Here is a 16,376-nt window from a genome sequence, read left to right as displayed (position 1 = left end):
GTTGAGACATGGCGAGATTCGGCTTTTATTGAGCACAGTGGATGGTATTGTGATAAGCATGCACACACTAAGAAGAACGTTAAAATGCATGGGGCTGTACAGAAGGAAGAATGAGTCTGACCCTCTGGAGGTAGCATTATTTCTCACCGACCAGCTGGAGGGGCACGGACGGCTCCATGGATACAAGCTACACCATCAGCTGCGTCGAAGCTGGGTACGTTGTGACCCAAAATACATTGAGGCATTTGTTAAAGTTTCTAGACCCCCGTGGTGTTGAGCAAAGATGGAGAAATCGCCTGTTGCGATGCATATACGTTAACCCCGGGCCTAATATTTTGGGGCATGTTGACAGATACGCCAGACTAAAGCCATTTGGTATATGTATAAATGGAGCGATTGGTGGCTTTTCAAGACTCATGGTATGGCTTCATGCCTATTCAACAAACAGCAATCCCAAGATCATCACAGGTTATTTCATAGCAGAAGTTGAGAAGAGGATGGGGACAGCTGCCAGAATTCGTGCAGATTTGGGAACAGAAAATGTCACAATGGCAGAGATGCAGAAATTCTTATGATGGCGTATGGATCTCCACGTGAGTAATTGTTATATTGCTGGGTCCAGTAATCACATTCAGTGGATCGAAAGCTAGTGGGGCTTTTTGAGAATGCATCATGCCCAATACTGGATGAATCGTCTCCAGGAACTTAAATACAATGACTGTTTCTCTGGAGACTTCTTCGACAAGCAGCTTGTATTGTTTACGTGTCTGAACATCATCGAGGCATGATAGTAGGGCTATGTCCCTATATCTCATTCTGTCCATGTTCTGTGTGTGTGATATTTTTATTGGTATTTATAGATATTTTTATTCTTCATTAAACATTTTGCCTGTGGGACAAAAAAAAAAGAGAAGGCCCCTTCCCCACCATCCACTCACCCCCTTTGTCCATAACAGCATATGTCTGCATGTATTATATTGACTCAAAAAAGGAAGCGGTACATTAATCTTTGTTCTCACTGGTATTTGAGTACCAGTGGATTTGAGTACCACAGATCTCACTGGTACCAGTGAGAACAAAGGGTAGGAGGGTGAAGTGGATTTTGGAAGGGTGGGTGGGGTCCTTCACGATGCTAAGAGCCTTCAGGGTGCACCGTGCGTCACAGATGGCCTGGATGGATGGGAGAGCAGTTCCTATGATCTTTCTAGCTGTCTTCACTACCCGCTGTAGGGATTTGCAGTCAGAGGCCTTGCAGTTCCCATGCAAGACAGTGATACAGCTGGTCAAAATGCTCTCTATGGTGCCCCTGTAACATGTGATGATATGAGGATGGGTGGGGGGAGAATCGCCTTGTTCAGATGCTGCTGGGCCTTCTTGGAGAGTGTGGGATGCAGTGCAGTTCATAAGACAAGCGCCAGTCTTGGTGGTCTTAGCCCTCATTGAGTGTGGGATGAAATGTCTGTACACATTGTACTGCCTTGCAGGTACTCCATATTTCCATTCTCTCTCTGATGTCATGAGGAACATTTGCCAAAAATGGTGTTGTGGTCTTATCGCTGTGTTCTCAGGCAGTTGTCAGCAGACATCAGGTTAGACACAGACCACCTCTAGACAAGGGACATGTGGGACTGACCAATGAATAGGAAGCCCTATGGGCCATGGTCCTTCAGGATTCATAAAAAAATGTTAAAAAACAGTGAGAGAAAATGATTTATCTTCTGAACTCTGAACATCTTTCAACAGAATAGGTTGTGGAGATAATGCTCCCTGTCAGATTTTTAAAATGCCCTTTCACTTTTATTTTGAGACACCCTGATCCATTTGACAGCTTGTGAACCACATTACCACGAAAAAAGAAAAAAACAAACAAACAAAACAAAACCTTTCAAGTCAACAGAAAAATAAATGATCCCTGGTTATGAAACAATATCTCTACACCCTGTGCCTCCTCTAAAAACATCGATCGTAATTTATTCATAGTTGTTCTTTTCAGTTTGGGTTGCACATAGTGAAATGGATCCCCACTGCCACCCTCAACAAGTTCATTGAGGAGCTAAAGAAGTTTGAAGTGAACACACTGGTTAGAGTTTGTAAGGCCACTTATGACAAGGCTCCAAGGAGAAGGAGGGGATCCAAGTCTTGGACTGGCCCTTTGATGACGGCGCCCTACCTCCCACCCACATTGTGGATGATTGGCTCAACTTGCTAAAGACCGAGTTTCACGAACAACCTGGCTACAGCATTCCCGTGCACTGTTTGGCAGGGTTAGGCTGAGCTCCAGTCTTTGTGGCCTTAGCCCACATTGAGTGTGGGATGAAATATGAGGATGCAGTGCAGGTCATGAGGTAGAAAAATCGTGGAGCCTTCACCTCCGAAAAGCTCCTTTACCTCAGGAAATACAGACCCAAAATGTGTTTGTGGCTCAAGGATGGCAACGGCCACAACTGCCACAAATCTTATTTTATAACTAAAAAGGTCGGGAAAAAATACTCTTTCAGTGCCAAAACACATAGTACTGCCTTGCAGCTACCCTATATTTCCATTCTTTCTCTGATGTCATGAGGAGCATTTGTCAGAAATGGTATTGTGGTGTTATCACTGTGTTTTCAGGCTGTTGTCAGCAAACATCACGTTAAACACATACCAGCTCTAGACAAGGGACCCAAAATGCATTTTCGGTTCAAGGATGCCAACGGCCACAACTGCCACAAATCTTATTTTATAACTAAACAAGCCTGGAAAATAACACTCTTTCAATGCCAATACACACAATACTGTCCTGCAGGTACTCCTGCAGCTACAGATGGAGAGACTCAAACTGAAGATGAGGCCCTGACAGTGACAGAGAGCATGTCCCCAGATGAGAAATGCAAAGTCCTTCTCAAGCTTCACAAACAGTTTGGCCACGCCTCAGCAGACAGGCTGCAGAGGCTTATTCAAAGCTCAGGGAATAAAGACAAAGAATGCCTCACTATTTTGCAGCAAATAGTACATAAATGTGACATATGCCAGAGGTACAGCAAGACCAAGCCAAAGCCAGCTGTGGGTCTGCCTCTAGCTACAGAGTACAATGTAACAGTTGGCGTTGGACCTGCAAGAGTTAGAACCTGGTGTATAGTACCTATATATCATTGACTATTTCACACGTTTCAGCGCAGGAAATATTGTGAAGACAAAGAAATCCTCGGTAATTGCCAACTCTTTCATTCACACATGGGTAAGCGTCCATGGTCCCCCACAGAGATTATACAGTGATAATGGTGGACAATTCAACAATGAGGAGTTCAGAGACATGGCCGAGAACTTCAACATTGAGACGAGGACAACAGCAGGATACAGTCCATGGAGCAATGGCCTACCGGATAGGCACAATCAGACTCTCACAGCCATCATCCTAAAGGTGAAACGAGAGAATGGATGTGACTGGCAAACAGCCCTAGACAGGGCCCTCATGGCTAAAAACTGTATGCATAATGTTCATGGTTATAGTCCATATCAACATGTATTTGGTCAGAACCTTAACCTCCCCTCTCTATTAGTTGATAAGCCGCCTGCACTAGAGGGCACTACAGTGAGTGTGAGGGTAGGAGAACATATATCAGCTTTGCATACTTCTAGGAAAGCCTTCACTGAAGCTGAATGTTCAGAAAGGATTAGGAGAGCAATGCGTAAGCAGCTCAGATCCACTGATGAAAAATATGAGACAGGAGACAAAGTCTACTACAAACGAGCAGACAGCACAGAATGGAAGGGACCAGGGGTAGTTATTGGTCAGGATGGAGCTGTTGTATTTGTTAGGCATGGTGGTATCCTTGTTAGAGTGCACCACTCAAGGCTTAATAAGGTACAAACACAAGAACAAGAAAAGCAAACTGGTGATGCTAGCAGTGAAACAAAAGATGAGAAAGACATCAAAAACAGAATAACAAATAGTGTTCAGGACACATGCACAGATGCTGTAAACAGAGTTACAGGCAGCTCAGATGGTGAGCAGGACACAAAAAGTAACAACAAACAGGACAGCGACAGAGAGGTAAATACTGAAGGAGCAGTACTCCCAGTAGTGAGTCAAACCCAAACTAATGTGACACAAACGGTAATGGAGCAGAATGTCTGTGGTAACCCCGTTTCTTCTACAGGTATAAAGTTAAAAACAGGACAGACTGTAACCTTTACGAAAAGTGATGAATGTGTTCCATACAGAGCCAAAGTTTTAGGCAGAGCAGGCAAAGCCACAGGACGGCACAAAAATTGATATAACCTGCAACATATTGAACCTGATGGGAGTTATGGACAAAAGGAGGCAGTTGACATGCCACGTGTTGATAGTCTCAACATTGAACCAAAAGTCAAGGAAGCTGATGTTCGTATGACAAAAGACATCTCATTTGACACAGCTAAACAGGATGAAATAAAGAACTGGTGCAATAATGATGTTTTTGAGGAAGTTGAGGATGCAGGCCAAAAGTGTGTCTCCAGCAGATGGGTCTGTAGTCTTAAAAGAAACTGATAAGGGTATTGTGCCTAAAGCCAGACTGGTAGCCAGGGGTTTTGAAGAATTTAATACTCAAGAGCTACAGAAAGATTCCCCAACCTGTGCCTCAGAATCTCTAAGGTTACTGTTAACAGTAATTTGTCAAAATAAGTGGCAAGTCCATTCAATGGACATCAAATTTGCATTTTTGCAGGGCATGAAACTGTCTAGGGATGTTTATGTCCATCCTCCCCCAGAGGCAAGCAGTGAAGGGGTGTTATGGAAACTTAAGAAATGTGTATACGGTCTTGCTGATGCATCATTGTATTGGTACAACAAAGTGAAGGAGATCATGCAGAGCACAAGTGGTAAAGTGTCACAGGTGGGTCCTGCAGTCTTTTATTGGTTAGACGAGCAGTGTAAGGTGACAGGAGTACTTGCATGCCATGTAGATGATTTTCTTTGGGCGGGCTCACAAAACTTTTCGACTCGTGATTCCCCAGCTGAAGTCAATGTTTCATGTGGGACGGGAGAAACATGATAATTTCTCCTATGTAGGAATGGATTTTGTGACTGTTAATGTGTAATACAGGTACATCAGCATAGCTACATTGAAAACCTGCGACCTATTCACATGCAACCAGCACGTGCTGTACTAAAGGATGCTCCCCTTACTGAAACAGAAAAGGAGCAGCTTAGGTCAAAAATAGGACATATCCTTTGGGTTGCAAAGCAAACCAGACCTGATGTTATGTTTGATTCTTGTGGTTTAGCATCCAATCTGAAAAATGCCACAGTACAATCTATTCATGATGCAAATAAGGTGATTCGTAAACTCAAAACTGGAAAGGTGACACTCAAATTTCAATATTTGGGAAATAAAAATGCTTTGAACTTGACTGTTTTCAGTGATGCCTCTCTGGGAAACCTCCCAGATGGAGGCTCACAAGGGGGGACACTGATCACCCTCTCAGGAGAAGGAGGGAAGTTCTCTCCTCTCTGTTGGCAATCTAAGAGGATTAGATGTGTGGTGCAAAGCACCCTTGCTGGAGAGACTCTTGCTATGTCAGATGGAATAGACAATGCAGTTTTCCTGGCCACACTTTTCTGAGCTCACTACCGGGACTGCTGGACTGAATGCTCCCCCGTTGGTCTGTGTGACTGACAATCACTCCCTGTTCGATGCCCTTAAGTCAACAAAACAGGTCACGAGAAGAGGCTTCGGTTAGACATAAGTGGCATCAAAGAGCTCATACAAAGAAAAAAAAATCAAGAAGGTACTCTGGTCAGTCACAAAAGCCCAACTTGCTGACTGTCTGACAAAAAAGGGAGCACAAGCTCTGGTGCTTTTGAAAGCACTCAGTGAAGGACTGTGCGATATAAACTAGAGGTTGTGTTAAAAAAAGAAAGAAAAAAGGGGTGAAAATGTTTAATGATTGTTTACAATGTTTACAAATTGTTCAAAATTGTTGTTTAAAATGCAAAATGTTTGTTTACAAATGTTTACAATTCACAATTTAAAATTGTTTACTGTGATGGCTTACTGTTCAGGTTAAGAGGTTTATTTTGTGAAAATAATTTTGAGTACCCACTGACGGCACTTTTCTGTTCTTAGGCACTTTTCTTTTTAAAAAAAAGTCAACAAGAGGGGAGGGGGTGTGGCCATGTATGTGGACAGTGACTTGAAATGCAGACCAGTTGAATAATGACAACTGTAATCGATGATTTAATGGAATGCGCAAGTGTGGAAACTGAAATGGAAAGGATGAGAAATATCGTTGTCACTTGTACAGAACACCAGGATCAAATGTAGAAACATTTAAAGATAGTATGGAAGAATCAATGAACAGGCTAAATGAAAGTAAAACATTTATAATCTGTGGGGATTTCAAAATTGACCTTCTAAATGTATCTAAACATAAAACAACATCAGATTTTTTGGATGCATTATATAGCAGAGGGCTATACCATTGATAACCAAGCCCATTAGAATAACCTCGAGTTGTGCAACATTAATTGACAATATTTTTGCAAATATTATGGAGAATCATGTTAAAAGTGGCCTAATAATAAATGACGTAAGCGACCATTTACCTGTATTTCTAACATATGATTTTCAAATAAAGAGAAATAAGAAGGAAAATTACTATAGATATGTCAGGGTAAGAACCGATGAAGCAATAAACAAATTTAGGAATGACCTCTTAAAAGAAAAGTGGAAAGGGGTGTATGTAGAAGAGGTAAATGCTTTATATGAGACATTTCTGAAGAGCTACTTATCACTGTATGATTCACATTGTCCAATAATGCCATGCAAACATAAACATAGCTATAATAAAAAACCTTGGATAACAAAGGGCTTACAAATTGCATGCAAAAAGAAAAATTGACTTTACAGAGACTTCATAAAATTTAGAACAAAGACAGCTGAAAAGCAATACAAGATTTACAAAAATAAGTTGACAATGATATTGAGACAAGCCAAGAAAGAATATTATACTAAAATGCTAAAAGAAAATCAAAATAACATTAAAGGTACTTGGAAAATATTAAACAATGTAATCAGAAATAACCGTCTACAGATCTGCCCAATCATTTCATCAATGACAATAATAAGGTTATAAAAAACATGAATGAAGTGGTAAATGAATTTAATTCCTTTTTTGTGTTAATGTTGGGCCTAATCTTGCAAATTCCCTTAAAAAACATAATGATGGACAAGTAGAAGGTGGTCGGAATGGGGCAAGTAAAGAGGTACAGTCTATGTTTCTAGGAGAGGTGAGTGAAAATGAAATTAGATCCATTGTAGCAAAATCCAAAAACAAGACATCAACTGACGGTGATGGGATCGACATGATTATAGTGCATCATACTATTGACTGTATAATCAAACCTCTAAGTTATATTTTCAATCTTTTCGTGCAGGTATTTTTTCCAGACAGAATGAAAACAGCAAAGGTTATTACACTTTTTAAAACGGGAGATAAACACAGCTTTACTAACTATAGACCAGTGTCTTTAGTTTCACAATTCTCCAAGGTGCTTGAAAAACTGCTTGTACAAAAATTAGATGCTTTTCTTGAAAACAACAAATTGCTGAGTGAGAGTCAGTATGGCTTTCGAACAAATCGATCTACATCTTCAGCATTAATGAAAATAATGGAAAAGATTACAACAGCAATAGAATGTAAGAAATACACAATAAGTGTATTTATTGATTTAAAAAAGCATTTGACACAATAGATCATAACATACTAATTTCTAAATTACATACATATGGTGTGAGAGGAGTAGTTCTAAATTGGTTAAGCAGTTATTTAGATAACAGATAACAATTTGTAGAGTGTATGACGATTGAATGTGGAGTCCCACAAGGCTCGGTATTGGGGCTGAAACTTTTCATTTTATATATCAATGACATATGTTAAGTGTCAAAGATATTGCAGTTTGTTTTGTTTGCAGATGAAAATGGGTCGGTCGGGACCAAATGCCAGAGCCTAATTTTTGTCCCAGTCCGTCACTGGATGACACTATTTTTTTTAGTTCAGGAGATGATTTAAAAAGTTTAGCAAAAAGCATTGTAAATGAAATGGTCAAACTGAAAAGACGACTTGATGAAAATAAGTTATTAAATTTGAACAAAACTAAATTTATGGTTTTTGGCGAACAGAAAAAGGACGAAAATGTTTTACTGTCTATAGATGGAGTTGCTATTGAATGAGTATCTGAGATTAGATTATTGGGTGCAATAATGGATGACAAACTGACATGGAAATCTCACATAGCATATGTAAAAACAAAAGTATCTGGAATATTTCTGTTTTGAACAAAGCAAAGTATGTGTTAGATGACAAAGTCATGCAAATTCTGTACTGTTCACTTACTTTGCCATATTTTAGTTACTGTGTGGAAGTATGGGGCAACACGTACATGAGCAACATAAACCATTGGTTATATTACAGAAAAGAGCAATAAGAATTATTCATAAAATTCATAAGGTAAACTCCAGTCTTGGTGGCCTTTGCTGTCACTGAGTGTGGGATGAAATATGAGGCTGCAGTGCAGTTCATAAGACAGAAAAGCCGCGGAGCCTTCAACTCCAAAAACTTACTCTAACTCAAGAAACAGAGACCCAAAATGCATTGGCCGTTCAAGGATGCCAACGGCCACAAGGGCCACAAACCTTATTTTATAATAAGAAAATCTGGAAAAAAATATTTTTTCAGTGCCAATAAACATAGCACTGCCCTGCAGGTACTCCATATTTCCATTCTTTCTCTGATGTCATGAGGAACATTTGTCAGAAATGGTGCTGTGGTGTAGCGTTAACTGCCCGACAAAGGGTATTTCAAATAGTTTGGGGTAATGAAATTGTTCCTTTTGAAAAAATGATGGGAGAGCGAGATTTTTGCGACTACTTCAGGATTCTAAACCGGTCTTCCAGGATTTCGCGCTCTTTTTTGGGGGATGCCGCCTAAAATGCCTGATTTCATGGCAGCTTTTCTAAAAACAAAAAAAAAACGAAAAAAAAACACAAATTGCCATGCATGTTGCGATGTTTTTAACAGTTTTTTGGGGGTTTTTTTGCAATGAAGTCGCGGGAGCAAGAGAAAGTTGCACCAAAAAATTGCGATTTTCTTGGGGTAAAATTCATTAAAAATCGAAGGCAGCTTGTTCCAGTAACAATAAAACGGTTCTGAGTGTTTAAATCTTAGGCTCAGGGTTACAAAAATTCATGCAAACAGGCAAGCACTGTTACCACTACCTGTAGTGATATAATGCCATGTATATCCACTGGAACTACACTAGGTGTTATGTACTACCCGGACTGTTATTATGGTTACACCACTACCATGTATGGTTATTACGCCTGCCTACTGAGCCACAATTAAACCTGAGTTCTATAACCCGATGTGGTCATTGATCCTCTACCAATACTACCCCAAGTATTACTTCATGGTGGCAGTGGTAAAGTACTCTTATGAAGAATGAAGATAGACTGATAAAATTGTCCGTGGATAATTTCTGTCATCATTCAAGCAAGAGTGCGCAGGAGCTGAGCTAGCCGCAAAGCTAACTAGCTAGCTAGCAACAGGAGACGTCATGGCATCGCATCTACCGACGATGAATTAGTCAGACCCGGACCTGGGTGAGGCAATTTTACTGTATAAACAGAAAATTACTCTGTATTTAGAAGATGAAGAAATAAATGGCGCAGCTAAACAAGCTAGGAAAATATGTCGTGGAATCGGAGATGAAGGATTAAAAAGACTGAACGCCAGTGGTCTCACCGATGATGAAAAGAAAAAGCCTGCCAAACTATGGGACTTCTTTGAAAAACAGCTAAAGTTGAACGTAAATTTCAGAATCCATAGACTACAACTGATGCAACACAGACAGAAACCAGATGGGAATATTGATGATTTTGTGACCAGAGCCAGAACACTAGCACAGAAATGTAAGTTTTCAGACGAAGAGCTTAACGAGCGTATGATTGAGCTTATTATTGCAAGCACTCCCCATGATGCCCTGAGGAATGATCTATACAGCAAACCAAAAGGATATTCCTTAGCAGAGGTTCTGGCCGAGGGATTAAAATATGAAGCCCTGACAGCAGGCAATGAACAGTTAGACAAACTTAGCCTGTCACACAATGAGAGAATCCACGCTGTGGACAGGGACCGCATATGTCGTAACCGTGGGAGAAGCCACAAACCACGTCGATGTCCTGCATATGATGATGAATGCAATGCGTGTGGTGCAAAAGGTCACTGGGAGCGGTGCTGCAGGAAGGCCAAACGAGAGCGCCAGGAACACTCCAGCCAGAGCAGGAGCGGGGGAAGTAAGTCCCACACACCACAAGACAAACAGCACAAGCACAAAACCTATAAAGACAAAAAGCAACAGAGCAGGACTCGCATACATGCTGTAGAGAGTAGCAGTGAAACAGACAGTGAGAACGAAAGTACTTACCAGAAACAGTTCCACTCCATAACTATCAGTGAAAAGTGCATGCATAGCATAGACAGCAAGCCGGCCAGAGAGGAGGCGTACACAGTCCTGAAGGTGACACCACCTGACCTACCTGGTCGTGGATACACACTACGTCTGAAGATAGACACAGGTGCATCAGGCAACACACTCCCATTACGTACCTTCAAGCAGATGTACGGTGAAAATGCATGCACCCAAAAACGACTGAAAAAAACAAACAGGAGGCTATCTGCATACAGTGGTCACGCCGTCCCCTGCCTAGGCACCCTTGACATTCCATGCCAGTACAAAGAATCCAAATGGATCAATGCAAAGTTCTATGTTGTAGACGTACCAGGGCCAGCCATAGTTGGGCTGCCAACATGTGAACTGTTAAACCTAGTGACTGTCAATGTAGATGCAGTTACCGAGAAAGGAAATGCAAACCAGAAAAAAGTCAACACAAGACAGACAAAACCCAAAATGACCATATCTAACAGTGCAGACCTAAAGAGAGCATACCCAGACCAGTTTGACAAAATTGGCAACTTCAGGGGAAAGGCCAAGCTCTTCCTGAAAAAGGATGCTGAACCATTCATAGACCCACCATGTAAGTGCAGCATTCACATCAAAGACAAACTGAAAGATGAACTGAATAACCTAGTCGAACAAGATGTGTTAAGAAAAGTAGAACAGCACACAGACTGGTGCTCGAGTCTGGCATATAGCACAAAGAAAGACGGTTCCCTTCGTATATGCTTAGACCCCCAAAAACTTAATACCAGCCTTAGCAGATGCCCACACAAGATTCCTACTGTGGAGGAACTGAACCCGAAGTTTGCAAATGCAAAAATATTCAGCAAACTTGAAGCAAAAGCTGGATATTGGTCAATACACCTAGAGGAAGAGTCACAACTGCTAACCACATTCCGAACTCCATTTGGTAGATACTGCTGGAAACGTTTGCCATTTGGTCTCAGTGTCTCTCAAGATCTCTTCCAGGCAAAGATGGACCAAATCCTGGAGGGGCTGGACGGTGTCGTCAGCATAGCCGATGATATCGCAGTCTACGGAGCAAGCGAAGAGGAGCATGACAGGACCCTGACCAACCTGATGGAGAGAGCAGCCAAGACAGGTATTGTGTTCAACAGTGACAAGTGCACAATCAAACAGACAAGCATCTCATTCTTTGGCAACCTGTACACAGACAAAGGTATCAAACCTGACCCAGCCAAAATCAGGGACATCCAGAAAATGCCGACACCCCAGAGCAAAGATGAACCGAGCAGATTCTTGGGGATGCTGACCTACCTGTCACCCTACATCCCAAAGTTCGCAGACAAAGCACACACACTGAGGGTGCTGCTGAAAAGTGATGTGCCTTGAACATGGGACACTGACCACCAAAAGAGCTTTGAGGACCTGAAATCAGTTATCAACGAACATGACTGCCTGAAGTACTATGATCCAAGCACACCTCTGACACTTGAGGTCGATGCATCACAGAAAGGACTGGGCGTGGCATTAGTGCAGAACAAAAGACCCATAGCTTTTGGCTCAAAGACACTGGACGACTGCCAATCCAGGTACAGCAACATAGAGCGAGAAATGCTGGCCATAGTCTATGGAATGCAGCGATACCATACCTACCTGTATGGGAAGTCATTCATTGTAGTTACAGACCACAAACCTCTCGTTACCATATGCACAAAGCCACTGCATGCCGCCCCGCCACGGCTTCAGCGAATGCTGATAAAAACACAAGGATACAACTACGAGGTCACGTATCGACCAGGAAACCAGATGGTCCTGGCAGACACACTCAGCCGACTACCCAACCCTGAGAACAACAGCAACATCGAGCTGGACGAGCGCATTGATGGAATAGAGGCAGAAGTCGAGGATCCAGAGATGCTCACTGTTGCAATGATAAACTTCTCTTCCGAGAAACAGGACGCACTCCGTACGGAAACCACCAGCGACCCCAGACTCAATGCACTGAAAGAGCTGATCCACCAGGGATGGCCAGACAACATCAAAGCTCTACCAAGACAACTACGTGAGTACTGGTCATTCAGAGATGAGCTCGCAGTTGAAGCAGGAGTCATATTCAAAGGCAGACAGGTGCTCATCCCAGACTCCATGACTGATTCTATACTCGAACAGCTGCATGTAGGACACCAGGGCATCGAAAAGACACGGCGACTGGCGAGAGAAAGTGTCTACTGGATCAGAATGAACGATGACATCGAAAGAGTCTGCAGGTCATGTAGCGTATGCGTGGAACATCAGGATGCAAATCCAAAGCAACCTCTCAACCCACACAACACACCGTCAAAACCATGGCAGTCCCTAGCTTCTGATCTATTCGAGATCGATGGACATCAGTATTTACTGATTGTGGACAGATATTCTAAGTTCCCACTAGTGGATGAAATGCCCATGCCTGTGTCCAGACGGGCAGTTGCACAAAAAATGGAAATGTACATGTCTCTTTTTGGAATGCCTGACGAGATACTTACAGATAATGGACCCCAGTACACAGGGCAGGCGTTTCAGAAATTCACGGCTGACTGGGGAATCAGGCACGTGACAAGCTCACCCCACTATCCAAAAAGCAATGGATTCATTGAGAGGCATGTGCGACACATCAAATCCATTGTGAAGAAAACCATGAGACAAGGAGGTAACATACAAGTGGCCTTACTACAGGTCAGAGCAACACCCATCGACAGTAAACTACCATCACCAGCAGAACTGATCTTCGGAAGGCCAGTCACCACCCTGCTGCCGAGTCGAGGGGACCCAGGCAAGGAGGAAAACTGACTCCACCTGGAGCAGAGAACAGCAATCATGAAGGAACATCATGACCAAAATGCAACCCAACAATATTCGAATCTGACCAATTTTGCAGTGAGGCTGGTCAAAGAAGGTATAGCAAGTTACCCGCCAAACTACACTACAGTATCGTCACTGGCACTGACGAAAAGACAGGAGGCAGAGCTAGAGATGGCAGAGTTGAATATGTTAAGATTTTCATTGGGAGTGACGAAGGAGAACAGGATTAGGAACGAATATAATGATTCCACATCTTTTACTTGTTTGCCTCACGAAACACATAGTAAGTCCGTTTTACTGAATGCTCAATAAATACATTTTTCATTTTCCTTTTTACTTGATGCATTAGTGATAATTATTGGCCTGATATACATTCATATATACACAAACCAACTTATATGGTCTTATGTAATTTATTTATTGCCCTAACATCTAATCTATTTGGTCCAACATCTTTGGTATTCCAACTCCTGATTCATTATTCTGTAAACTAATCTTTCCATTTCTAAAATTTCTGGTATTGTTGAGTTCCAGTTTTGAATTGGTAATGTGGGTTTTAGCCAATTGTTGGTCTCCTGATTCATGGCGGCAAGTAAATATTCTACATAAACATTTATCTGTTTCTTGGGTTAATTCTAGTGGCGATATTCCTAAAATGATGCATTTGGGATTGGCTGTTCAACTTGAAAAGTGCTAATAATAGATAATTAATAATTGATTGCCAGAAGGGTTTTAGTGCTGGGCAGCAAAAGAAAATGTCAATGGTTGGCATTTGTTTTGCTAGTTTCTCCAACAACCGGGTTTGACTGATGTGTTTGAAGTTTTATTGCAGTTTTGGTATGTCTGGACTGTCTACCAGAGTTGGATGTAGACTCCTTGGTTATGGGGCGAAGCCTTCTCCTGTCATCTCTTAGTCCTGTTGAGTCTATTTTATGAGAAGTGAGGAATGAAATAGCTAAGACCAAAATGAAGTATAGGGGGGAAAAAAAGAAAAAAGAAATGCTTTACAGCAGTGGTGACGTTAGAACAGCCTGGCAAGGGATCAAATCAATGGCCTCCATGAACCAATATGCACGTGAGACTAACCAACTTATCAATGTTAATGGAGTGGAGGATGCTGATCTGTCAAACAATTATTTTTTCACTCGCTTTGAAAGGTCTGATTTTACTCATGTTTCCAGGTCGAAGGAGTCCCTTGTTCTGCAGTGGCGGCTGGTGCTAAAAATGGGGGGGGGGGCAATTTACCTTGGTGCAGCACACCTGACAGCTGCTTTAATGTCCACACAGTCAGGACAATGTAGCCTATAGATTTTATCAGGGTTCGTACCCTGTTTTATTTTGAATTGAGGATGTATCCCCCATGTCCACAGATCACTGTATCTGTCCTTACATTAATTACAGATTGATTATAAAAGCAGTTATGTTAAAGATAGTCCACCAATATCCAACTGGGATTTTGATGTTTATAAAGATGCAAACAATAAATGGAACATAGTTAAGCAGAAGAAAAAAACAAAACACAAATCTAAAAACAACACAGCATTGTAATGCTGTCTTACCATTGGCCAGTAGCACTACTTGAACATAAATTGTGCCCTCCTTTCCTTCTCTCCTGCAAATTTCTCTATGGCGTTCTGGTTAAAGTCAGTCATCTCAGTCACCAGTCTCTTCTCCTGACAGTATGGCCAATGCATTCAGCCTCTCCTGGGTCATGATGTTTCTGAGAAAAGTTTTAATTCTTTTCAAAGTTGAGAAGCACCTCTCAGCTTCTGCTGTAGTCATGGGTGTGGTGATGAGGATTTTTAGGAGTGTGACAGTCTCTGAAAAGACTTCTTCAAGATTGTTGTCCATAATCAAATTGAATAGGCCCACAGCACCATGACAGGCTTTGAACTCATCCTTGCTGTAGATGAGACTAAGCTCTGTCTTCAGCTTGTTTCCATTCAACATGGGGTAGGCCTTCAGGGTGTTGCCCAGTGTATCTTCAGGAAATGCATTGTTGCACTGTTCAAACCTGTCCCCCTTCAGTAAGGTGGCACTGATGACAGCTCAGGTTGGATGGCTTGGAGACAAAGCAAGAGAGGCAAGATTGAGATGGTCTGGACATGTGCGGAGAAGAGATGCTGGGTAGGTATATTGGGAGAAGGATGCTGAATATGTTGTGTTGCTATAAATCTCCTTGAGGCAAATTTGTAATATTGGGCTATACAAATAAAATCGACTTGAATATGGAGCTGCCAGGGAAGAGGAAAAGAGGAAGACCAAAGAGGAGGTTTATGGATCTGGTGAGGGAGGACATGCAGGTGGCTGGCATGACAGAGGAAGATGCAGAGGACAGGAAGAGACGGAAATGGATGATCCACTGTGGCGACCCCTAACGGAAGTAGCCAAAAGTAGTAGTAGTAGTAGTTAGCCCTGTGGCGCTATTTGGCATTGCAGCGCTACTATATTTATATTTACCAGACTGACTGTTACATTTTCATACCAAAAGATCTCACATTTCTATTTTCTTTGCTATCTTGTCTTTTACAGCTGGTTTTAGTAGGCCTAACCATCATTTGCTGACCCTAAAGCAAATTTCACTGACAATTAGTTGGGTGTGGGTGCAGGTTTTAATTACTAATGTAATTACTGGCATGTCTGCTAATCAAATAGTAGAGTCAAGTGTGTAACTGCTTGGTTAGAATAAGAGCCTGCACCCACACCAGCCCTTTCTGGATCATGTTGTCCACCCCTGGTCCAAAATGTCTCCCCGCCTTCAGCCCAGTGCATGCTGGGATAGACTGCAGCTCCCCCATCCCCACAACCATGAATTGGATTAAATTGGCCTGCCACCCAATGACCGCTGGGATAGGCTCCAGCATCCCCGTGACCCTGAGAGCAGGATAAGCGGTTTGGATAATGGATGGATGGATGGACACACAACAAGCTAGTGCCAAAATAGAAATTATTACATCTTTTGAAAGTCACTCAAGATGACATTACGTAAGAACACCAGAACGCCTCATTGCCCAACAAAATTTGTTGCAAAGCCAAAATGTTTTGGTGGTAAATTTAACCTGAAGGACAACTGAGAAGTGGCATTGTCCCA

This window comes from Lampris incognitus, chromosome 5 (assembly GCF_029633865.1).
Source record: "Lampris incognitus isolate fLamInc1 chromosome 5, fLamInc1.hap2, whole genome shotgun sequence".
NCBI classification, from domain to species: domain Eukaryota; kingdom Metazoa; phylum Chordata; class Actinopteri; order Lampriformes; family Lampridae; genus Lampris; species Lampris incognitus.
This window is presented reverse-complemented; position numbering follows the sequence as displayed.